The following is a 24318-nucleotide window of genomic DNA, read 5'->3' as shown; positions in this document are numbered from 1 at the left end:
GTAGTGCCTAAGGCACTTGACTGCTAACCAGAAGGCTGGTGGTTCAAATCCACCAGCCACTACTTGGAAGGAAGGCTGGGCAATCTGCTTCCGTACTGATACCGCCTCGGAAACCCAAGGAGAGGCCGCTATGAGTTGAGTCCAACTCGATGGCACATAACAACAACAACAACATACATCTTCTGATGTCCTGACTGCTGCTTCCGTTGGCGTCGATTGTAGAACCAAGCAATGTGAAGTCTTTGACAACCTCAATCTTTTCTCCATTTATCGCTTATAGGTCCAGTTGTAAGGATTTCTGTTTTCTTTATATTGAGATGTAATCCATACTGCAGACTGTATTCTTCAATCTTCATCAGTAAGTACTTAAATCATCCTCACTTTCAGCAAGCAAAGTTGTGTTGTCAGCGTATTGCAGGTTGCTAATGATTCTTCCTCCAATCCTGATACCATGTTCTTCTTCATATAGTCCAGCTTCTCGGATTATTTGCTTGGAATACAGATTGAGTAAGTATGGTGAAAGGATACAACCCTGACCCACTTCCTTCTTGATTTTAAATCATGCAGTGTTCCCTTTTTCCGTTTGAACAACAGCCTCCTGGTCTATGTACAGGTTCCTCATGAGTACAATTAAGTGTTCTGGAATTCCCATTCTTCTCAATGTTATCCACAATTTGTTATGATCCACACAATCAAATGCTTTTGCATAGTCAATAAAACACAAGTAAACATCTTTCTGGTATTCTTTACTTTGAGCCAAGATCCATCTGACATCAGCAATGATATTCCTCATTCCACATCCTCTTCTGAATCCAGCCTGTATCTCTGGAAGTTCTTTGTCAATATACTGCTGCAACTGTTTTTTAATTATCTTCAGTAAGATTTTACTTGCATGAGATATTAATGATATTGTTCAATAATTTCCACATTCTGTGGAATCACCTTTCTTTGGAACGGGTACAAATATGGATCTCTTCCAGTCAGTTGGCCAAGTAGCTGTCTTCCAAATCTCTTGGCATAATCGAGTGAGTGCCTTCAGCAGGGCATCCGTATGTTGAAACATCTCAATGGATATTCCGTCAATTCCTGGAGCCTTGTTTCTTGCCAATTCCCTCAGCACAGCTTCAACTCTTCCCTCAATACCACTGGTTCTTGAACATATGCCACCCCCTGAAACGGATGAAGATCGACCAGTTCTTTTTGGTACAGTGACTCTGTGTATTCCTTCCATCTTCTTTTGATGCTTCCTGCATCATTCAATATTTTGCCCATAGAATCTTTCAATATTGTAACTCAAGGCTTAAATTTTTTCCTCAGTCCTTTCAGCTTGAGAAATGCTGAGCGTGTTCTTCTCTTTTGGTTTTCTAACTCCAAGTCTTTGTACATTTCATTATAGTAATTGGCTTTGTCTGCTCGAGCTGCTCTTTGAAATCTTCTGTTCAGCTCTTTTATCTTGTCATTTCTCCCATTTGTTTTAGCTACTCTTCACTCAAGGGTAAGTTTCAGAGTCTCTTCTGACATCCATTTTGGTCTTTTCTGTCTTTCTCGTCTTTTTAATGACCTCTTGCTTTCTTTGTGGATGATGCTCTTGATGTCATCCCACAATTCTTCTGGTTTTCGGTCACTGGTGTTCAATGCATCAAATCTGTTCTTTAGATGGTCTCTAAATTCAGGAGGGATATATTCAAGATCATATATTGGCTCTCCTGGACTTCTTTTAATTATCTTCAGCTTCAACTTGAATTTGCATATATGCAGTTGATGGTCAGTTCCACAGTCAGCTCCTGGCCTGGTTCTGGGGGAAGATATTGAGCTCTTCCATTGCCTCTTGCCACAGATGTAGTCAATATAATTCCTGTGTACTCCGTCTGGTGAAGTCCACGTGTATAGCCACCGTTTGTGTTGTTGAAAAAAGGTATTTGCAATGAATAAGTCGTTGATCTTGCAAAATTCTATCATGCTAGAGACTGGTGGAACCACTAAGACTATGGTCCCTAGCTGCCCTTCAGGTCTGGAATTTAACCCACACCTATGGCTTCCAGCCAAACAAAACACAGGCATAAGAGTTGAACATGTACCTGAGGTAGATACACTCCTTGGAGAGAACAATCATGGGAGAAAGAAGGGCTGTGTATGCACAGGGAGACAGCTCAGGGGGCAGGAGTGCCTGGAGGGAAGGACACAGGTAAGAGGTAACCATGGGGAGCAAGTGGGAGAGGAACCATTGCATTGGGGTAAATTGTGGTCAATGTCATGAGACAACGTGTGTGTGAACTGCTGTATGGAAAGTGAATTTGCTCTGTAAACTTTCACCCAAATCACAATTAAAAAAAAAAAAATTCTATCAAGCAATCTCCAGTGTTATTTCTATCACCAAGGCCAAATTTTCCAACTACTGGTGATTCTTCTTTGTTTCCAATTTTTGCATTCCAATCACCAGTGATAAGCACCACATCTTGACTGCATGTTCGGTCAATTTCAGACTACAAAGTTGATAAAAATCTTCAATTTCCTCATCTTTTGCTTTGGTGGTTGATGCATAAATTTGAATAACAGTCGTATTAACTGTTCTTCCTTATAGGTATATGGATATTATCCCATCACTGACAGCACCATACTTCACAACAGATCTCGAAACATCTCCTACTAGGTTGTTCAATACATGTACACTGAGAGCTCTGGGTCAACAGTCTCACCTGAGAAAGGTTGCCTAGATGCCACCCAATGTCATGCTCCTATCTGCTAATGCAGGACAAGAGCTCTGGTGGTGCAGTGGTTAAAGTATTTGGCTGCTAACCAAAAGAATGGCAGTTTGAATCCACCAGCCACTCTGTAGGATAAAGATGTGGCAGTCTGCTTCCATAAAGATTTACAGCCTTGGAAACCCCATGGGGCAGTCCTACTCTGTCCTACAGAGTCTCTATGAGTCAGAGTCGACATGATGGCAGTGCACTTGGTATTCTGGGTTTAAATGCAGGACACTCCCTTCGCACCGGCTAGGATACAGAAGCAAAGAGAAGAATTAAGCAGAAAAGAAACTGGAACATAATCAAACCTTGATGATTTGGCTGAAAACTAGTCCTCCTGACCCCCCATGAACAGCGGAAGGCTAACACTGTCTTCTTGTACCAGATGGGACACATATGGTGGGATGCTACCAATTCCTTCCCTCTACTTCCCTTCCTGATGGGCCTGGATCCACTACTAAACGCAGAGGGAAGCCTTTACTTTTGCCAGTGCCTCCTTCCATCCATTCCAAGGAATGTGCAAAAGTGGCCACTCTCCAACTCCTGGGGCATGTGGCTGGGCTGAGGCAACAGACCCTTGGCAGGAAACTAAGCATCTGTCTTCCTCAGCCCAGCTGTTGCCAGACCTCTCTGCTCCCCACCAGGACCACAGACTTTGACTACTTGGTGGAGAAGATGGTGAATGACAGTCTTATACTTGCCCAGTGTCCTTCACCTGTGAAATAGTATGACTACTTTTCAAGCAGGAGTTAAATAAGACAGCTTCCATGAGGTGGTGACAAGAAAAAGAAAGCACACCCATAAAAAGCCCCCATACAGCCAGCTTGTCTCAGGACCCTACACGACCATCTGTACAAGTTACAAACACTGGAACCCAGCATCTTCAACAAGTGTGTCAAAATCACATAGAAGAAAAAAGGACTTCACCACAAGTCAAGAGCTAACATCCTTCATATAGAAAAAGTTCTTACAAAGTCATATGATGAAAATCCCATTAGAAAATCAGGCAAAGGACATAAAATGGTAACTTATAAAAGAAATATAAATGGCATTTATTGTCATTCCTTCCTGAAATCTTAATAAAATGTCAGTAAAGGAATAAAAGCAGGTATAAACCCCAAAGGACAGGCAGACGTGATGACAACATCTTGGAGGAAGGGATGCGCATGCACAGCTAAGTGACTCAAGTGTGGGCGTGCTCTTCTCAACCATGTGGGGGAGAGAACCAGAGGAAGCCAATGCTTACTGTGAGTCCCCAGAAAACTCAGAAAAGGCGAAGAAAGGGAGTGTCTCTATGACAGGAATACAGACAGAAGGGACGAAGTCTGAACAAGGAGCAGCTAAAAAGAACCAGCCAATTGCCATCAAGCTGACCCCAACTCACGCTGACCCCTGTGCACCACAGGTTTTTCAAAGGCTGGTTTTTTCTGTAGATCTCTAGGTCTTTCCTCTAAGGTGCTGCTGGATGGACTCAAAACTCAACATTCTGATCAACAGCCAAGCAAATTAACTGCTTACACCACCCAGAGAGCAGCCAGACTCCTATACCTCCTCCTCCAGGTCTGTACAACCTGCAGGCCAGGCCCTCACCCTAGCAGAGGGCAGGAGAGGCCACACGGCCCAGACTGAGCAAGACCCAGCAGAGTTGAGAGGTGGTGTGAGCAGGTGCTATATTGACAACCTGACTCTGAGCAGTGGGGCCTCCAGCCCCTTGGTTCCTCGCGGCTCCTGGAACCTTAGCTGGCAGGTATAGGTACTACCTTGTCCACCACCCAAGGAGCCACTCCTAACTACAGTGGCATCAGAAGAGCCTCACTTTAAAATGTAAATGGAAGTATGGTGCTCCATCAGAAAGCCATCTTTATGAGACCAAATGGCCAACAACTACTCTGCAAAGATAAGGAGGGAGCAGAACCACCAGAATGCAATGAAAGAGAATGTTGACACAGGGAGAAAAATGTCATCAAACAATTTGTACAGAAACTGTCAAATGGGAACCTAATCTGCTGTGTAAACTTTCACTGAAAATATAATAAAATGTAATTAAGGCAAAAAAAAAAGCGAGTGGACATTTGAGAAAAGATTCTAATATAAAAGAGGTGATTTTTTTTTTCCTCTTCACTCCAACAGGTATATATCTTCCCCACACAGGTGGAGATTAATACAGTCAAGTATTCTGATGTCTTCATGGAAAGACTATCCAAACCTGCTGTCTGACTTACATACTAAAGCACCTTAAGAAGCCACTTCCACAATATGCAGTGACAGCCGGTTTTCACACTGCCTGCCTCCCATCAGAAGGACACAGGTTCTCTTGCTGCAGCCGTGATGTAGACTGTTAGGCAGAGAACAGAGAGGGAGCAAAGCAAGTGTTTCCAGGTTATGGTGCCGACGGAGCAGGCGTGTTGAAGTGGAGCTCCACAGGCAGTGTGAGCTCATTCAGAGTCGAGGTCCACCATGATCTGGGGTCAGCGGTCCACAGCTGGCACGGCTGCTGCTGCTGCACAGAAGGTCTTGGGCCCTCTAGGCACACAGCAGTTAAGGGACAGGCTCCAGGGTCAGACAGTCTGATGAGTAAGCATCACAGTGTACACCCCTTACTTAGGGGCCATAGTTAGGTAGGGTAAAACAAAAAAACCAAACTCAATGCCGTGGAGTCGGATCCGAGGCGGTATCACTATGGACGAAGATTGCCCAACCTTCCTTCCAAGGAGTGGCTGGTGGGTTTTAACCTCCAGTCTTCTGGGTAGCAGTCAAATGCCTAGGAACTATGCCACCAGGGCTCCCTAGGTAGGTGAAGTCACTGGTGAGTCACTGAAAATGCTTACGAGCTATCATCACATGAGCACTTGGTGAAGGGTGATGGCAGAGAATTACTAGTAAAGCACCTTGTGGGCTGCTGTGGTGGGGTGCCACTGAGTCGACTCTGACTCACGGTGATCCTACAGGACACAGCAGAACTGCCCCAGAGGGTTTCCTACACTGTAATCTTTACAGGAGCTAGGTGGGTTCGAACTGCTGACCTTTTGGTTAGCAGGAGAGTGCTTAATCATTGTGTCACCAGGGCTCCTTCCTTGAAGGTTAGAGACACATAACTAATGACTCAACTGTCAGTTATTGTTATCATCCTAGTAACTGACATAAAGTAACCTGGATCCAAATCCCAACTCTGTCACCTTTGAGTAAAGGTGATCCTTAGTTCCCTCATCTATAAAATGGGCCAGAGGATGGCTAGGATAAAAGTCAGATAGTAGCAAGTGTTGGCAAGATTTGGAGAAATCAGAAATCTCATTCACTGCTGGTGGAAAGCAGTGGGGCAGCTCCTCAATTAAACAAAGAATTATCGTATGACCCAGCAATTCCACTCCTATATCTATACCCAAAAAAACCAAAACCAAGCCCATTGCCATCAATTCTGACTCATGGCGACCCTGTATCACACATACAGTTTCCAAGGCTGTAAATCTTTATGGAAGCTGACTTCATCATCTTTCTCCTAGGGAAGCAGCTAGTGGGTTTGAACCACTGACATTTTGGTGAGCAGCCAAATGCCTCAACCACTTACTACACTACCAGAGCTATTTATATACCCTTTAAAGCATTTTACATTCCTCCTTTGACACCTGTTCTAGGTATTGACACAAACACTTGTATACACATATTCACAGCAGCACTATTCACAATAAGCCAAAGGTGGAAACCACCCAAAGGTACATCAAAGCAATGAATGAATGGATAACAAACCGTAGTCGCTCTCTGTACAATGGAGTACCAACTGGCCGTCAAAAAGCATGAGGTACTAACACAGGTACAACCTACATGAGCCTTGAAAAGGTGAAGATAAATGCAAGAAGCCAGTCGGAGAAGTTCACACATTATATGCTTCTGTTCATATGAAAGTCTAGAATAGGCCAATTTTTAGAGACAGAAAGATCACTGGCTGCTCAGAGTTGGGGGAGGGGAGCCAGACACGGAAGTGACAGCTAAAGGACACGGTGCTTCTTTGCGGAGGGGAGGGATACGCTCTGAAATGGGCTGTAGGAGTACCTGTGAATACACTACAAACCAGTACACTGCACTTTTTAAATGGGGGACTTGTATGGTACGTGAACAGTATCTCAAGAAAGCTGTATTTAATAAAAACAACTGCAAAGTTCCTCACATAGGACATGAAGCATAGTAAGCAATGTCCAATAAATGTTTGCATTATTAGTTAAAAGCCCCAGACAGGTTTCTAGAGGAGCCCTGATGGCACAGTGGTTAAAGTGCTTGGCTGGTAACCAAAAGGTCAGCAGTTCAAACCCACCAGCCGCTCCATGGGAGAAAGATGTGGCAGTCTGCTTCCATAAGATTTATTCTGTCCTATAGGGTCGCAATGAGTCAGGATTGACTTGACAGCAGTGGGTTTTTAATAGGTTTCTCTAAGCAGAGGAAAAACTCAAAATCATTCCCTACTGATTATGAGCCAAGAGTATAATTTTCATGTAAGACAGAGAGCTTTAGTTATCAAGGGCAAAATATAAAATTTTATGTTCTCCCACTTCTGCCCAGTGTTTAGTATGCTTTAGTTTCCCTTCAAACAAGGGGAAAAATGGAAACTAGCCCAAACAAAAAAGTCCCTACTTCTTAAGAGAGTTGCCTGTATTGTCAAATGGTTTTAGTGTATTACCAATGTAAAAATATGTTCAGCTCTGTATTTCTAAATTATGATGTCATATCATCAAGTCCAGGAGCTCTGGTGGCACAGTGCCTATGGCATTTGACTGCTACCCAGAAGGCTGGCAGTTCAAACCCACCAGCCACTCCTCAGAAGGAAGACTGGGCAATCTATTTCCGTAGTGATGTTGCTTCCGAAATCCAAGGAGGGGTTGCTGAGTCGGATCCGAGTTTGGTTTTGGTTATCATCAAGTCTAGGAGTTCTTTTATTAGATATTGTGTCCCAAACAGGTCAAGCTATGTTATCAGACAACTAAGATGTCTCCCAAACCAAAGCATTTTATAAAGGAACCTAATTCTCAGTTGTATTTAAGAGTAAATGAAAAATCCTGAGTACAATAAATTCTTAGTAAAGAAACCCACCAGTGGGCCCTTAAATACCTGCTAATGCAAAAGGCACACAGTCCAAGGAATTACTAGGCACAATTTTATGTATGTTTTAAATTTTTGTTTATTTTTGCAGTGTCTCTCTAGGCACAATCACAATTTTAAATCCCTCATCAGACACAGTTCCATCCGGGAGAAGTTGCTTGCATCTCTCAGGCACAAATTCTTAAAACTGTGTCAGACCTCTTCATCTCAGGGATGAAGGGGGAGCTGACACAGCAGCATGCCATCCATCATACAAATCAAAGACCTGTTTCCAAAATTCAAAATAAACTTTGGAAAAAATAAAAACAAATTGACTTTGGACGGGAAAAGGTACAAGAGCATTTAAATTTCCATACACCATGGGAGTTACAAGTCTTACCTACAGTCTTATAAAATGCAATTCATCAGTACATTTCCAGTAAGACTGATAGCATTTCAAACACACCTCTGAAAGACAACGTAACAATAGGTTGGGAGCATAGGCTCAACTATGAGGTACTCTCTGCTGGGCTCGGTGAAAGCCTCTACTTCAGAAACCCAAGTTTCCTCTTAGGCTGTTTGGGCTCCCGAACAATTAGGCCAAACCCAAAATACGGATGATCCATCACCCACTGACAAATCTCTTTAAATTAGCTCTGGACATCCCAAAACCCAATCAAAATCTTTTTTTTTTTTTTTAAATTGTGATTTGGGTGCAAATTTACATAATAGATTCATTTTACTCTTAACACTTCAAGCACATTTGATTTGACGGCCCTTATTGCAGTCCCCAACCATATAAACGTCTCCTCCCCTCTTCTCCCTGTGACCATATCTCTGCATTCCTGTCTGTCCAGCTTTCCCTCTATGTGAATGCTGCCCCTCTGATGTCTCATGGCTGGTTGATCTAAGGGGTGCATCTCCCTGGGATAGGTAAGTCTATCTCCCTGGGGTGGGTATTCTGCTTGTAGGTCTTTCTGCTGTTGGACTGAGAGCCAATCCACGGAAATGAGTCTATTTCCAGGCCCAAAGGATAACTTGGGGCCACAGTCTCAGGGGTTCCACCTGTCTCTATCTGACCAGTAATTTTGGTCATTTTTGTGTTTTTGAATTTTGTTCCACATTTTTCCTCCCACTCTATCTCCAATTGGATCCTTTCCAAGTGGTTGGCATTGATAGCCAGGCACCATCTAACTCTTCTGGTCTCAGGGTCGTAAAGGCTGAGGTTCTCGTGGTCTGTCATATCTCTGGACTGTTTCCCAATGACTCTGATTTTCTTCACTTTTCTTTGCTCCAGACGAGAAGAGGCCAATAGTTCTATCTTAGACAGCAGTTCGAAAGCTAATTTTAAGACCCCACCATTCAAAATCTTCATGTCTCCGTTTTATCCACTGCTGCATCTCTAGAATTTCTGTTCTCTACTTTTAGAAGAGGAATTCTAAAAATAACTAGATTTTAATTATTAACAAAAATAATACATTTGGGAATATGGTCCTTTACACTACTTAATTCTGCATCGGGATCTTTACATTAAAGATTTATTGAGACTCATCTCCGTAGCACAGGTATCGAGTGCTATTTTTTGGTTCTCCACACTTGACTTTTATCCAAAAGGTATTTTTTAAAAAAGGCTTCAGCAAGAATGAAAAGTCATTACCACCAAAAATCCAAACCTAACTCACTGCCGTGGAGTCGGACCCAACTCATAGCAACCCCTCCTTGGGTTTCCAAGGTGGTATCACTATGGAAGTAGATTGTCCAACCTTCCTTCCGAGGAGTGGCTGGTGGGTTTGAGCCACCAACCTTCTGGTTAGCAGTCAAATGCCTTAGGCACTACGCCAACAGAGCTCCTTTACCACAGCTAAAGGCAACTATAATTTTTATAAAAAGGCAAGCTTTTTTCTTTTGGGGGAGCTCTGGTGGTGTAGTGCCTAAGGCACTTGACTGCTATCCAGAAGGTTGGCAGTTTTCAAACCCACCAGCCACTCCTCGCAAGGAAGGTTGGTATCACTACCCGTAGTGATACCGCCTTAGAAACCCAAGGAGGGGTCTTTATGAGTAGAAATAGACTTGACAACAGTGAGTTTGTTTGTTTGTTTTTTCTTTTGCTTGTGTGTGAGCAACTGTTTTACTTCCAGGTGATACTGAAGACCAGGAGAGAGGATTAAGGATTTGATGTTGACTGCACAGCAACAATCATGATCAATTTCTCATCAGCAGAGAATATACTCCTGTTCTTAGCTTCAAATAAAGAAACTCTCTAAGTGACTAGTGATATTCATACGACTTAACAGCTCATCTAAGGACACTAAATTTAGATAAAAAATGTCTTTGGATAATAAGTGAACATCTTAACCAAGAACAACCATAAGGTCTACATGGATGGTTTGTTGTTATTTGCCATGGAGTCAGCCCCGACTCATAGCGACCCCTCCTTGGGTTTCCGAGTTTAAGGACTGGTTATACAAGTGAAAGAGCAAAGGCTGCTAAAACTCCTTTCAGAATAAAATTCCCATCTGGCTGGCAAAGTCGGTTGCCAGTCCTCAACGAGTTTAAAGGCACTCTTGTTGTGGTAATAGTCAAGTTATAGAGAGGAAATGTATTTCATAAGCCATGTAAGAAGCGTGCTGGGTGACAGGAGGAAAAAATGTAGAGAAATCAGGCATTTTTATTGTAATGACACCAAATGAAATACAGTCAAAACACTGCAGTAAATGTTACATTTTCTCCAGTCTCTCTACTGCCATCAGTTCCATAAAATATGATCACAATTTTGCCATTTTCCTGTTTATTGAGAAGTTATCTGTTTGAAGTTTCCAGCAGATGTACTTCCCCAGTTCAGAGAACTTTCAGTCTTTTCATATGAAAGGAAACACATCCTGCTAGGAATACATACAGGAAAACCCCTACGAGTAGCAAAATCCTGCTTGGCACATTTGCTGAGACCATTGGAGAGCGTCAATTATTCAAGTGCTAAGCAGACGGACATTCCCTCAGCCAGCGGCAACAGAAAGAACATGCCACAATGTCCCCACAAGGAAAGGACACGTTCTCCCTAAGTTACTGCTTTTTATGGTAGGCCCTTTTTAACATGGTTAGAGATCGGGTTCTTTAATAGGAAAAGGCAAGCAGGACAGCAAATGAGGAGACAAACGTCCCAAAGTCAGCTATTTAAACGGTCGTGCCAACAGTTAAACACTCCTTTTAAGAAGCTGGCAAGAAGCCTTCCTAGAATCCATATTCAAAAGAGAGCAGACACAAAAATCCAACGTTCATCATTTCTGGGTATGAAATGGCTGAACCTTTTCAAAATTTCTTAAGCAGGAACCCTCTAGTGGACTGAGAGTTCACGTTAACATACATTGTTACTGCATCCAACTCCTCAGAAGAGTCATACATGCGACACTCCAACAGCCACCAAGAACAAGCCTAATCCACCTGCTTTCATATGTTGCTGCTATTAGTTGCCACTGAGTTGACCCTGACCCATGACGACCCCTCATGTGCAGAGCAGAACTGCTCTGTAGGGTTTTCAGAAAGGCTGCCATGTTTCAGAAGCAGTTGTCAGGTCTGTCTTCCAGGGCACCACTGGGTGAGTTCAAACCGCCAACCTTTTGACTAGCAGGCAACTGCTCAACCGTTTGCACCACCAGGGACTTTAACATAAGCTCCGTAAATAAGGAAGACAAAAGATCACACGCAACATTTGACATAAACCACAGCCAACAGTCACACATACAACAGACCTCACCTTACACAGCAGCTATGGCTGAAAGAGATAGTTACTCCACTGATTACCGTATTTTTAGGCAATAACAGGCGTGTTATACTTTTTTGCAAACCACACAACCCCCTCCCCCACATTTGCTTCCTATGCATGTGTTACATGCATGTGCATTATTTCTGTGTGCACATTATATGCGAAAATACGGTACAAGGACTTGTTTAAAAAAATTTTTTTTTCCCCTAGAAAAACTGTTGGCCACTTAAGACAACTGACTGCAAATATGGAAAGACCTGTTGCTGGATCAATCTCTCATGATACCAAAAATGCTTATGAGGAAGAAAAAACAACCACACTCATTATAGACTTACAAATATTTCACTGCATAATTCATCCAGGTAATAGATAAAACACTAGGAATGAGGTATACCCATCATAAACACTTGAGTTTCAATTCAATGACCCAGTATCATTTTTTTTTTCCCTAGGAACAAAAAAGTAAGGAAACGAAAGACCATCAAGCCACGTTCAGGCTTGGTCTTCACAGAAGCCTGGAGGGGAAAGGGTTCCAACATGTCTCCATCCACTACTCCTCACTGCCCAGACAAGGAACAGGCAGCCGGGAGACATCATGTGACTCACCCAAAGAGAAAGACCTTCCGAAAGACAGAGTGACTTCAAACCGCAATGTACAGAGCCATTGAACTTTCCACCACGTGAATGTCATACTTCTTCAATGATCAATCTCCTCACATGCAGCGAACTCAGCTTCCCCACGTCAGCAAATAACTCCACTCAGAGCTCATTCATGGGAGTGCTGCCTCAACAGCCACAGTTCCACATGGCCTGTTTGTAAAATATATGAACATTTCATTGCAACTGTCCCAAATTCCTAAAAGTGAGTAAAAAAATGGAAAAATCACAATGCAGAAGCTAGTTGGAAGGTATTCAAATACCCGAGACAAACAACAGAGGCATGAAGTATGCCAAAGGAAGCAGATTTTTACTTCTGATCCAACACTCGTAGGCTTAATGCAGAGGACTATGTCTCCCTGTGTCCAGGAACAGAACAGCACGAAAGACCATGCATGAAACACTAGCACCATATCAGAGAGCTTCTAAAGGTAAGGTATAATGAAGACTTTTATACTTCTCAAAGCTTTCTAAGACAACTCCTACTTTCATATGCTACAGGTTTATAGTCGTCCGAGGAACCTTATGACAAAGAGAAGTTGGGGACTTCCTAACTTCAAACCTAAGCACTCACTGAGAAGTGAGAGATTAGAATGGAAAGTTCTAAAAATGACTGGTGACAATCGAATCTGACAAGAAATGAACATGATATGAGCAGCAACACAACAGAACCTCAAGATAAAAAATAATGATGGATTCTTAGATATGATGGGTTCTTAGATATGACATAAAAAGCACATGTAACTCACTTAAAATATAATAAATAAGAATGACATCACAGAAGTTTGTCACTTACACATGAGTTTATAAGGACTTAGCAGTCATCACTAGATGTTCATGACAGTTAATATTACATTTTTTATTACACTCTCAAAATGAAGCAGATTTTCGAAATGCAATGTTAAAGGACGGCAAGCTTATAACCCCTCATGTCTTCCACTCCTCTGCTCATCCCCAGTAGCTTTACATACAACCACCTATCTCCATCCCTGGAGCTTTGAAAAAGGAGTGCAGAAGACACCTGTGTCACTGTGTGACGGAGACAGAGGTGGGCAAGAGCAGCCCTAGGGAGCACTGCAGAACCGCACGAAACCCTTGGAGCCTGCAGCCATCTCCCTAAAGTGCACCCCACAGGCACACTCAGAAGTCAAAAGTCTGCCTCTTCAAAGAACAGAGTGCAACTCATAGAGCCCAATTAATCCCGAGAGCCCTTCCACCAAGTGCAAAACTTTAAGACGTGAATGACCCAGCAGTCTCACTTCAAAATGAATCTACGAATGTATTCAGAAATATTCTTTCTATATTAATGACCTATTTTTCTTATCAACAACTGGTGACAAATACACTGGATGACTATCCAAACTTGCAGAGTCTGTTTTTTCAGTATTTAATCAGATAGAGCTTCTCTCAGAATAATTTTTTTTTTTCCAAATTATGATGTGGGTGAAAGTTTACAAGGCAAATTAGTTTTCCACTCAACAATCCATACACATGTTGTTTTGTGGCATTCATCGCAATTCCCACTGTGATATAGTGAATTACATGGTATAGCCACAGTCTTTGTAACTGCGACCAAATGACTGGGTAGGACTATGCAAATGTAACATGCTTGTAGCTCACCAAAGGGATTGGACAGCTTGTTAATAATGTAAACAAGATACTGAGGTGTAGTAAATGACACAGTGTGGCTTTTTTAGCCATAAGTCTTTGTAAACTCCATGGCGGAATTTGCAGTGAGCAACTGAGTAGCTCCTGATTATTAAAGTTATCCACCTGGGGTATGTCTGTTGGAACAACACAAAGCAATCTTCTGGGAAGTTCACTCTCTCTCTCAGGTGTACAGAACTCTGATGTTGGGATTGGTTGGTTTTGGTCAGTATGTCAGGCTCAAAAAGAGCTCTCCTAGAGGCAGAAGGAGTCTCTCTGACTGCTGGCTGAAAAGATGTGCTGCTGAGAAACACGAGAGAGATACACTGCTGAGACAGAGATGTGTTACTGAGAAAGACTGAGAGAGATGGCCGGCTGAGAGAGACTGAGCGTGTTCCTGAATTTGAATTGTAGCTTGCTGCTTCCCTAATAAACCCCATAATCTATGAGTTCTTTGTGGCCACTGCAGCAAGTTATCGAACCCAGCAGAGAGGTGGTGGGTGCTGAGGGAGGAGCAGTTGGTGTCAAGGTTAGTAAGAGGGCTGGAGGGTAGCAGCATGTCTGGCCTCATAAGAATAGGCCTTGGGCAGCTGATGGCGAGTCTGTCTTCCTCTTGTGTAGTTAGAGGTCAGAAGATGCCGCCTCCTTGCCCCTTTGGCAGGTACATAGTAGTGGGACTACGTGAATAAGGTGTGCAGAACCTTAACATGGGAATGGTGGTCAGTTTTGCTATCCACTCGGCTAAAAATGAGTCATACAAGAGGCACACAGGGGAACCTCACTACCATCAAGACAAAACAGCCAGGAGTAGAGTGTGTCCTTTGGACCTGAGATCTCTGTGCTCAACTTCCTTGATCCAGGAAGCAGAGAGCTGTGACACCTGAGGCAGGAAGAAGCAGCAGCAGAAAAACGGCAGCAGCAGAGCCAAGAGAGTGGCGTGAGACACTGCAGCGGGCTTCCTGGCCCACAGAGGGAGAAAGCTGCGTGCCTTCGGGGGGAAGGCTTGCTGGCAGAGTGGGGTGCCTGGCCAAGCACCTATCAGCAGAGCTAAAAGAGCTTTGTTACTCTTGCCCAAGCTGGGCAGAGGTCTAGGCCAGAGAGAAGCATCCTGGGGCACAGCTGAGAAGAGGCTGCCTGACTGAAGCACTGTGTCCTGACTGGTTTCTGATTCTGAATTACAGCCAGTTACTTCCCTACTAAACCCCATAATCCTGAGTGTTGTCTGTGAGTTCTGTACGGCCACTGCAATGAATTACTGAACTCAGCAGGGAAGTAGAGAGTGCTGTGGGAGGGATAGTTTGTGTCAGAACTGGTAAAAACACTGGAGGGTGATGGCATGTCCAACTGCTCCCTAATAAGAATCAGCCTTAGGCTGTTGATTTTGATCCTCCTCCTGCCTTATGAAGTTAGAGGAGGTCAGACACTTCTGCCATGCCCTTTTTGCACCCATAACATAACAGCACTCTTCCCACTTCCTCCCTGTGTTTACCATTTCTCTTCATCCTTATTTCCTATCCATTCCTGCCTTCTGAGCTTTGCCCCTGGGCAAGTGCTGCCTTTTTGATCTCATGTGGTTGACTGTTCCAATGTGTACATACCTTCCTGGTATTAGTGTTCACCTTAAAGGCCTATCATTTGTCTGAAAACTGAGCCGTAAGAGTGAGTTCAGTTCCCAGCTTGAAGAGTATCTAAGGGCCAGAGTCTCAGAGGTTCCACCAGTCTCTATCAGACCTGGTCTTCTTTAAGATTTTGAGATTTGTTCCACAATTTTCTCCCAGTCTATCCAGGACTTCCTATTGTGATCCCTCTCAAGCGACCAGCAGTAGTAGCCAGACACCCATCATCTTCTGGTCTTAGGGCCATGGAGGCTGGGGTTCACATGACCCATTAGTTCTTTGGACTAACTGTTTCCTTGTATCTTTGATTTTCTTCACTCTGCCTAACTCCACATGAGGATCAGAAATAAGATTTTAGTAATTCTTTGATAATATTTTTATACCAGAAAATTAAATTACTAGATTCCCAGGTTTTCTTCTTCTTCTTTTAAAAAGGAGTATTATGAAGAACTTCACTGGGCTAATCGTAGGCAAAACTAGCCGTGTCAAAAACACAAACGAATCACCTTCAACTGAAGGATTTATATGTTCCCTTTTTAATATCACACACCCTGGGCAAGCAGTGACTAAACAAACATGCGCTCCTGATGGTGTTTCAAGGGAAGGGAGAGGCAGAGCAGGAAATACACTGAGGCTTGGGTGTCGGAGACCCAAAGTTATCCTGCCCCAACCATCTCCCCACTAAGTCATTTTGGTCCTGTGGTTGCTGGTTTCATCATCTATAAAATGGAGGAACTAAAATAAATGGTTTTAGATCCCATTCTAATCTCAAGTACAGGAGTCTAGAAGGCAACGTTTCTCTCACTAGGACCCAGCCTCCCCACCTCCTACCAAATACAACACGCATAATTCACTGAGGACTCAATTAGGCACTCGCATCCCTCAATGAGATGGACTGACACAGTGGCTGCAACAATGGGTTCACACATAGCAACGACTGTGGGGGTGGTACAGAGTCGGGCCACAGTGCTTCATTCTGTTGTACATGGGGTTACTATGAGTCAGAACCGACTTGAGGGCACCTAACCACCACGGTCACCACAGAGTTATACATATAAAGCATACGTTCAGTTGTGAATGTTGCACAGGCCTTTAATCCCAGTCATTCACTTATACATTCACTCACTTACCCATTCAATCAACAACAATTTATTGAGCTTTTACCAAGCACTTGTCATAATGGCCAAGAGGAGACCTGGCCTGGGTGCTCATGGACCTTACAGTGTAATGAAAGAGACACACGGCGACCAAATAGTCACTCAAATGTAAATATGGTGCTCTGACAGGCACCGGGATGTGGAGGTACACAGGCTGGAGAATAGAAGCAGTCAGAGAGCTCAGAGAAGGGGCACTGACGCTGAAACTCAGAGGATGGAGACGTATTACTGTGGGCAAAGAGGCTAAAGGGCAGTTTCAGGAAAGAGGAACAACAGGGGTGGGGGGTGGAGGGTGTACAGGAGGAGCGAGTCAGAGGCGGAACCTCTTAATATCTGCACCTGAGGACAAAGCACCTTGTCTGTCTGATTGTTTCTGGTAAAATCACTATTTTATCAGCGAATCTCTTTTCCAAAGGAAAAAGACACATAGAATTTCAGTATCTATAACAGAGCATAAGAAGCTGTAACAATGTTACTGAGGGAAATGCAGTTATCATCAAATAAATACTGCCCTTTACTACCACCAAACACCTGCTGAAGGTCTCAGCTCTTTAAGAAGAAAACACCACACATCTAACTTCACCAATGAAATGAAAATACCCCCAAGGAGAGTGCACAGAGACAAATAAGCCCACTTTCAGAAACAAGCATTTGGTCTAAGTATTCTGGAACCTGTACTCTATACTGGCTGCCGGCGAGTGAATTCCGACTCAGGGCAATCCCACGTGAGTCAGAGCAGAACTGCGCCCCACAGGGTTTGAGCAAAAGCTGGTATTTCAGAAGCAGATCACCAGGCATTTCTTCCAAGGCACCTCTGGATGGACCCAACCTTTCGATTAGCAGCCGAGGGCGCAGGTTAACTGTTTGCACCACCCGGGGACTCCGAATATGCTCTTACATGAAACTTTCACCAGCCTCACCAGTCTTAGCTGATAAAACTAACCCTAACTACCCCAAATCTACTTTCCTTTCAAACTGTATCAAGACTTGAAGAGAAAATTACAATCTTTAATTCTCCACGTTAAATTAATTGGACTGCAGAGTAGCAACTGAGAAAGAAACTCTCAAATGAAAGCAGGAAGAATTCTTTTTAAACTATCTCGAGTAGCAGGTCAGCAGAGAGATCAGGGGCTTCCATCCCTAATACTCTTTAGTAATGACGTTTATGAGTTGTAGTTGTCTCTAGAAGTTGCCAGAAATAACACATATACAAAAATGCAATTACAAAATGATCATTTTATGACCATTTATTATAACATCAATTACGAATAAAATCTAAAACAAGACTTGCAGGTTTTTTAATTTAAATACTGCACAAATGAACTTCTAAAACTATGAGACCACTAAAGCGTTGAAATGGTGCACAATTCACCCTATTTCAGCCGACTCAAGTTTTGTCAAAGTCTTAAGAATTCCTAACACTTTGAATCCTTGGGGCTCCAGGAGACATTCAAATGCCTTCAAAACTTGCCCTGATGACTCTTGGGCACTCGAACCCTGGAGTCCCTGCGGGATCTACTGCAGACAAGATCCTGCTCCAGAGGGTGGTAACACTTTCTGGCTAGCCACCACACAAAAGGTAAGAAATCAGAAGAAAGAGAGAGTAAGGAGAATATTAGTAAAAAATGTCTGCCCCGAGCATGATGCTCTTTTAAAGAACTATCTATATGGGCGCTCTGGTGGCGTAGTGCCTAAGGCATTTGACTGCTAACCAGAAGGCTGGCGATTCAAACCCATCAGCCACTCCTCAGAAGGAAGACCGAGCAATCTACTTACATAGTGACAGTGCATCAGAAACCCAAGTGGGGGTCACTATGAGTCTGATCCGACTTGAAGGCAGTGAGGTTTTTTTTATATGGGATCAACTCAAACTCAACAGCCACTCAAAAGGTTAGATGGGAAGCTTCCGGGGCATGTTATGTTAAAGAGGAACAACTTGGAAAAAGAGCATGAGAACCCAATTTGAAAAATGAAATCAATGTCGCTTAATTGTACATGTAGAAACTGTTGAATTGATATATGTTTTACTGTGTCTATTTCAACTATAATAATAATAATAAAAGACAGTAAAGGGGAGTTCAGCTTTTTCAATGGCAACCTTAACTTTAAATCGTCATCCTGACACAAACTATGATTCTTCCCATATCTATTTTGACAAAGACTCTCAAGATGAAAGCATACTTCCATTATGGATGCTACTTCACTGTTTCTTTGTAAATTCAAAGTTACTAACTGGAGTTACCAAACAAAGCCATAAAAACTCTCCGCTGCCAATATTTTCAATTTATTCAAGAAATCACTTAAGTGGATTTGCAACAAAGTACAAAATGTAACGTCATTTATCATCTTGCTTTTCATCAGAATTCATGTGCTAAATAACCAGAACTCTGAAAGTTGCTTTACCAATAAAATGTTTTAAAAAATACATAAATACTTTGCTAACATATTAATGTATCATGAAATTTATGAGAGTTTATCACAGGATAATTTAATAAGCAAATGTTTACAATAAGTGGTCTTTTTTCTGGACCACGGAAAATTTCTTCACTCCTATCACCTTCTAGGAAAATAGGAAGCCTATCACCAAGTTTTCATGTAAAAGTGACATTCAGTTATTCAACTAACATTTATTCTACCTGGTGCCAGGCAGTGCAGTAGCCTCCTGGAGGAACATGGAATATACCAGAACCAGCTCACTTTCACATTCATGCATCTTGCAGGAGTGCCCAGTAAGCTAGAAAGTAGCAATTCCTTACTTAATTTTTCTTAAATGTCTACTCGTTTTAACTCAAAACATTAGTATGATCATAAAAATCACTAACACTAGTGATGCCCAGGAATGACAGATTCACCTACCTTTCTAACAACAATCAAGCTACATTTTCATTTGGCTCAAACACACTGGATAAATGCATTTCCTAGTATGGAGACTGTGCAGTCTGGTCCCATCCTGTCTCTCTGCCCTACAGTACTCTTTCCCAGTCACACCTGTCCAAGTTCAGCCCAGTGAGACTGCACACACCCAGGGATGGAGCCTCACCCTCAGGGGCCACCAAAGACCAGACTTTCCAAGCCCTGTTCTCTGACTCCCACAGCACTCACAGCACATACCACAGAAGTCCCTGTCCAAGCATCAGACACTGGAGGACGTGGAAACTTGTAATGTAGCTTTTAAACTTTTACACGTTTTAAAAGCAAATCAAAACATTAAGCTTGCCAAAGTAGACTCTGTAAAAAAAAAAAAAAAAAAAATTAATTACACTAGAAAACCAAGTCCCTAATCCACATTATACTTATTGTGAAACGCCTGCGTGAGAAGAGTTCTTGGAAACCATGTGGTGCAAACTCTTCACTATACCGACTCGCACACCGAGGCACTCGGCTGGCTCTCAGGACACGTGGGTGCCATGAAATCAAAGATTCTGAACAGACGGACCCCCCATACACATGTGAGATTTAAGAGGGATATATAAAGAATAAATTTTCTGAAGAAAAGAGTCAATAACAAAAAGGAGAGGCCAATTATTTCCCCGTGTTCGAGTAAAGATGGGGAGTTCACTAAGGACTCAAGCCACAGACACAGAACCAGAGTTTAGCTCTGACCAGTACAAGCTCCCCCAATGTACAATCATTACAATGGCCTGATCCATTTCCCAAAGGTCACTGAAACCAAGATACTCTGCAAAAACCCAAGTCCCTTTCAAGTTGTGGTTCCCAAATGAAATGATTTTAAAAAAAAAAAAAAAAAGAAAAGGATCATGAGTATTTGAAAAATTAAAAAATAACTTCCCAGAAGACTCTGTTCTCCCTCTGATTTCTGGGATGGAAAATTGCCCCAAATGCTCCCCACCCCTTTTCCACTGGCTTTTTTACCAAGTGAAAAAATTTCAGAGACAAATCTGTTTATAAGTAAGGAATCCCTTTATAAAATATTAATATTGACCCCTAAATGAGTTAAGGGACATGGGTCAAATTAACCAAATCAAATCCAATGCCGTTGAGTTGATTCTGACTCAAAACGACCCTACAGGACAGAGTAGAACTGTCCCCATAGGGTTTCCCAGGCTGTAAATCTTTAAGGAAAGAGCTCTGGTGGCGTAGTGCCTAAGGCTGTTGTTATTGTTGTTGTTATGTGCCGTCCAGTCGACCTGACTCATAGCGACCCCTCCTTGGGTTTCTGAGGCAGTATCACTACAGAAGTAGATTGCCCCATCTTCCTTCCGAGGAGTGGCTGGTGGGTTTGAACCGCCAGCCTTCTGGTTAGCACTGCAAACCAGAAAGCTGGTGGTTCAAACCCACCAGTCACTCTTTGGAAGGAAGACTACTAGGCAATCTACTTCTGTAGAGATACTGCCTCGGAAACCCAAGGATGGGACACTATGAGTCGGCACTGACTCAATGGCAGTCAGTTTGTTTGGTTTTTTTTAAAATCTTTACAGAAGCAGACTTATCATCTTTCTCCCAAGAAGCAGCTAGTAGGTGCAAACCGCCGACCTTCTGGTCAGCAGTGAAACGTGTTAAGCATGGTGCCATCAGAGATCCTGGGTCAAAGCCCACAGTAGTCAGAAACGGTGGTAGTCTAATAATAACTGTGATCAGCCATGAACACGTGAGTGGCGATGAGTGTGAACCACGTGCTTTGCGACCGCTATTTAAAGGGGATCTGCTTAGCCAAAGGAGCAGAAGCTTCAAACAGAGAGCACGCCAAGGGAGGGTGAAGAACCTGGGGCAGGTCTGGAGGGCTGCACGTGGAGGGCAGAGTGGGTTAGTTACTTCTGGTGCACATGACTCCCAGCTTCCGGTGTCCGGGATCTGGCTATCACGGCGGCCAGTTTCACAGACTGAGTTGTGAATTACACATTTTTTCAGGCGAGGCTGGGAATTCACTCACGACTTAGAATGCTCAATCGATACCAAAAATGCCATTTGAGTTCCAAATAACTTTGGAACACAACCCAGTGCCAAGCTGGGGGCTGAATGTACACATTGCCTGCAACACAGGGCTGTGTGCCCAACCATTCCCTTGTCTAAACAAACCGCCGGGCTCATCGTTGCCCTTGGCAAGTGAGCTGCATCATTTCGTCCAGCACCCAGCGTACGCAAGACATCGCCATACTGTGAAAAAAGCCCAAACTGGCCATCTTGGGGTGAAGACAAGACTGCCGACTTACCTCTTCCTATAGCAGCCCTGTTGGCACAGTGCCTAAGGCATCTGACTGCTAACCAAAAGACTGGTGGTTCAAACCCACCAGCTGCTCTGTGGAAGGAAGATGGGGTAATCTACTTCTGTAAAGATTTACCACCTCAGAAACCCAATGGGGATCACTATCAGTAAAATCGACTTGATGGCAGTGAGTTCGGTTTTGGTACAGTGGACCTGTAGTAACAGTGCCCGCGTTAGAGGGCCTAGGGACAGATCACTCTATTCAAAAAAGAAACAACCCACATCTTACTAAGTATCACCCCAAAGAGCTGTGGCCAGCGCTCCTTGGCTCCAGCCTCTCTCTTGCCTGCCAAGAAAAACTAGGATGGCAATGTTAAGCTAAAGATACTACTAACCACAAAATTAATTCATCATCTAGTTTATAAAGACTAGACTCCTAATAAATCTCTTTGCGTAAGGGAGACGACAGCTCAAATTCACATGGACCTCTCAGTCACAAACACTCAGGCAGCACTTGATTTTTTTGTATTAATAAATCAGCCTCAATCCTTTAAGTTCCTAAACATGAAAGGAATTAGAATCTTTAACTGGAAAAGAATGCTTGACCATTATGAGAAGGAATTTAAGTTCTCTTTCATGTGAATAAGCAAATAATGGTGATTAAACATTTGCCCTAAGGAGGGGGGTGCTTGTGAGTTTTGTTAAGAACCTCTAGAATGTCAAGAGTGGAAAACACCCACCAAAGGCCAACGCCTCCTTGCCTGTGCGTGTTTACAGCCTTTTACGACACTGAAAACCTACAGCCTTGTCCACCCAGGCTGAGGTCCTCCATAGTTGCGAGGACGAGGACACACACCCAATTCCACAATGGGGCAAGAAAGGCGCGTACACCAAACTGCCTTGTGCTAGGGAACTCCATGTCCAAACCTGTACAATGAAGGGTTTCCACCTCAGGAATTCCAAGTACTGTGTTAAAGTCCCCAGAGACAAATGACCACACTGAGGACCAATGATTACCATCTAAAACCCTAAATTGATAAAAATGCCATCAAATCAATTCCAACTCGGCGTGACCCTTCGGCACTGAGTAGACTGCCCCATCAGGTTTCCAAGGCTGTGAATCTTCAGGGAAGCAGATTGCCTCATCTTTGTCCTGAGCTAAAACCCTAAGGGGCTCTCTGGTGGCGTAGTGCCTAGGGCATGTGACTGCTAACCAGAAGCCTGGCGCTTCAAACCCACCAGCTGCTCCACGGAAGGAAGACGGGGCAATCTACTTCTGTAAAGATTACTGCCACGTAAACCCAACGGGGGTTGCAGCGAGTCAGCAGTGAGTCGATGGCAGTGAGTTTGGTTTGGTTTGGCTGCAATCTGTATAGTTCCAGTACTGGACTTGTGCTTTTCCTGTCGAATCCTAGCATTTTCATGCACGGAGAGCCTCACAGTGGCAATTATTGTGGCAAGACACAATACAAGGTCATGTTCACACCATGAGTTGGTCTTCAGAACATCTGAGACAAACCATGACAACAACTGCTTACTAATGATCACATGGTTAAGACTGAGGAAGTGAAAAACAGGACCGCTGAATCATCATGAAATGTCTTCACTTTAAAGCTAACAAATCGAGTCTACTGAACGTGTATCAATTCACACTTCCAACTGTAAACATGAATTCACAGCACACACAGAAGTGGGGAGTCAGGTCCTGACCAGGAGCAAGTCTCTCAAGCCCCAGTGACCTGATCCCTAATCTGTCCAGGAGGGAGGAGGGCAGATCAGCGGGTCGTTCAAGGTCTACAGCCAATCCTCAGGAACCAGCACTCCCGGCCTGAATCATCTCCAGATCCCCCCAGGTGCTACATTCTCACAAGGAGCGAGGCACTGGATGCTACAGATGATCATTTTTCAGAATTTTTACAAAAGAAACATAGGTAATTGTATATGGAGAAAAATGTGCCAGTTTGCTTTCATAAACTCAATGGCAGTGGGTTTAGGTTTTTATTGTTTTCTGTTTTGAATTTAATTACGGGTTGCACCTAAGTGGTAAGCTGCCTGAGGACTGCCTGTGGTGTGGCAAACAGGAGTCATTAAGCTAAGAATCGAATGACAGGCCTAGTTTAACATCCCATGAAACTACCACAGAGTGGACACTTTCTCAGAAGCTGCTGCCACGTCAGAACCAGATAAGTGTGTATCAAGCATGCAGTGCTAGCTCCTTCCAAACCATCAAAAGATCAATTGTTTGCCAGGGACTTAATGCAGCTCTTTAAAATGGAGAGACAGGCAGGCAGGCAGGCAGACAGATGGAATCCAAGTACCAGGTCTGAATGAAGGCAGTTCATATGAACATACATTTCCAATTCAGATATGAAAGGGAAAAAAAAAAATAGTCTTCTCATTCAAAAATTAAAGAGATTTTTTTTCCTTCTCCATGATTCAACTTTGATAATTTATCATCAGAAATAAAACTTATTAAACTTACTCCACTTGATTCTACACAGTT

The 24318-nt window shown here is 43.3% G+C and overlaps 1 protein-coding gene across 1 annotated transcript in view; it reads right to left on the bottom strand.

Annotated features, from left to right (window-relative positions):
* Positions 1-3360, bottom strand: part of CORO1C (coronin 1C) — an 86678-nt gene extending 83318 nt beyond the window's left edge. Inside the window, exon 1 of the mRNA XM_007954985.2 lies at positions 3254-3360. The gene's annotated coding sequence lies outside the window, so the exon portion shown is untranslated. The remainder of the gene's footprint in view (positions 1-3253) is intronic.
* Positions 3361-24318: the final 20958 nt, after the last annotated feature.

Source organism: Orycteropus afer, unplaced genomic scaffold (assembly GCF_000298275.1).
Source record: "Orycteropus afer afer isolate SDZICR_OR568_19922 unplaced genomic scaffold, OryAfe1.0 scaffold00487, whole genome shotgun sequence".
NCBI lineage: Eukaryota > Metazoa > Chordata > Mammalia > Tubulidentata > Orycteropodidae > Orycteropus > Orycteropus afer.
The sequence above is the reverse complement of the archived record's forward strand: the minus strand, read 5'-3'. Positions and strand labels throughout refer to the sequence as shown.